The sequence below is a fragment of the Dermacentor silvarum genome, chromosome 4 (assembly GCF_013339745.2).
Source record: "Dermacentor silvarum isolate Dsil-2018 chromosome 4, BIME_Dsil_1.4, whole genome shotgun sequence".
Classification (NCBI taxonomy): Eukaryota; Metazoa; Arthropoda; class Arachnida; order Ixodida; family Ixodidae; genus Dermacentor; species Dermacentor silvarum.
In genome coordinates, this window is record NC_051157.2 from 169,836,799 (window position 1) to 169,839,386 (window position 2,588).

Below are 2,588 nucleotides of genomic sequence, written 5' to 3' on the forward strand. Positions count from 1 at the left end.
CCACTTGAACGTAGCACCAAGCGACAAAGGAAATTCATACGGACTTCTCAGAAAGGTACACGTTTCAGAAAGGTACGGATTTCAGAAGGTACAGCACACATATAGGTTTGCTCTGAGCACACACCTGCTGCTGGATATGTGCACACTTTATTGACGATTCACATTTAGAAGCAGCACACAAGCAGCAGAAAGCTTTAAACAGCAGAGAGCGACAATATCGTTGTCAGATCAGTGATTTTATCAGTGACTCCTGTGGCTGAGGATTTTGATCTGCTTCTGGAACTTTTCCAAATAAACTTATTCGAAAATTGTGCCCCTCTCGTATATGGCCAATTGCGCTTACAGGAGAGCGGCTCAGGTGCTATGAGAGAGAGAGAGAGAGAGAGAGTGAGTGAACTTTATTGGTACTATGAGAACATTTTCTTTTGCGTGAGTTTTCTTGAAATTGTTCGCCGCCCCCATCAGTCAACAGCTTGAAAACATTTTCGCGAAGTGAATCTATTTGTCATAAAACTTGATGCAACATTCGTAAAATCATAGATATATCGTAGAACTAGCCAAAATTAGTAAACGTACGTTACAGAACATTTAGGAGAGTTGGCGGGTACGTATGTGGCAGTAGTTGGCTAAACAATCACCTCAACCAAATGGAAAAGTCAAAGGGAAGCGGCAAACAGTATGACCGCCGAATGCAGGCCTAAGCACATCTAACTTCGGGAAAGTTTCGGGCGAGTCCGCGAAAACACATTGTCTTCATTCGAACTGACAGCAGGGGCATTTTTAGCAGCACACAAAACGTTCCTTTTCTCTACCAGAGCATACGTTCGCAAGTTACAGGAAGTGCATTGTTCGTTAACGAGCTGCCTCTGTGGTCCCATTGGTTTCCAAAGTTCATTAACTGAAAGTGCACAAAAAGCGTGTAAGAGCCGCGGAAACAAAAAGAGCCAGTAGTCTTGCCTCCGAACCGCGTTAAAGGCAGATAAACAACAGCTACAAAAGAGTCCACAAGCAGCGAAGCACCGCAAGGCAACTGCGCGCTCGCACCACGCGTAATGAGCGCCTGTAATATGACAATGACGATTTCGCGATGGTCAATTTACCGATCTTGTCATCCGTACGAACCACAAATAGCTCACCATGGCTGCAAGGACCACACGCAGAAAAAAAGGTAACACATGTTCGTCAGCGTGCAACGCCATGGTTGTTGCCTGAATGCACAGATTCCTTCTGTCGGTACGCAATCACCCTTTAATGCGTTACGTCCAACTGGAAAGGGCAAGTAAGAATGCGCGCAATACAGCGCTGCTGATTGTTGCAGTATTCCGACTCATACGTGCACATACTGCAGCCGGCTGCAACGACGTTGTAAGCAACGTCGTTGCGGTTTTGCCGTCGCAACTAATTTGCGGTCGCAACAGGCATGAAATTGACAGCCCTACATTTCATTATGTAGTACACGCAACGCGAGAAGAACGTATGGTAATTTCGACAGCCTGCAGCGGTGCGGACCTTACTGACTCTTTGACGCCTATAAGTATAATGAGGGCAACCAAAGAAGTGCATAATATACTAAGCATTCTTTTTGTGTATTTTTTATTTATTTTCGCGTGGCTTGAGGGAATGTAATGATCGCTGAAGACGTTTAGCTAATGTTCTCACTCCGGTCATTTCGCGCCAAAGAGCGGCCATGAGATGCGTCTGATATTTTTTTTTTATATCTCGCACTACACCATAAAGCCGTCGGTATTCAAAGTTTTATTAAGAGGGGCTCCGACTCTCGTTAGCCGAGACGCCGCTAAATATTGGCGATGCATCCAAAGAAAAGCGCTTCCTTATTTCGCTGCCGCGGACCATACGCAAACATCGCTTAAGTGGGGGTTATCCTAGATAAATAATTATCCGTTGTCTTCATTATTTCTTCAAGGGAGTTGAATATTCTGCCGTAGTTTATCACACAATTAGTCCAACTAATTAAATTTAGGCTTTAAACTGTCCATTGTTATTGGATGAGTACTTTAAGCCTACACGGATACTGCAATATTTCTCAACATTGGTGAGAGGAATGTAAAAAAGAAAACAAGGCAGAAAATTTTATTGTCCCAGTGAAATTTTCTTTTGAATGCTATTTTCACACGTTAAAGGGCTGAATGCTTGTGTTCGCACCCTTGTATATGTTTTTCTAGCACTAGTTGGATTCCCTGCGAATTTACGTGAACAAACAAGCAGATCATACTCCTATGCGACGGGAAAAAGACTACGTGGCCTACGTTGCACATGCACTGTACTGAAACAAAATGAGACAGAGTCCAAATTTACTTATATTGCGAAACAATTGCCTAAACTGTCGAATGACAGTGTGACACCATTAGAATGAAGCGGAATAAAGCTCTAAAAATGGCGTGTTCTACGTGAAAATATGATTGCACATGAGCGTTAGCCGTGCGGATCACCAATTGCTGTTTAATCAAAAAAAAAAAACTTCTAGTGGCCGTGTATTATGGCATTCTTGAAAGCCAATAGACACCCTATTTAACTTTACGTTGGGGCTAAATTTATTGGCTCTAGTTCCATCCCTGTACATCCAATGA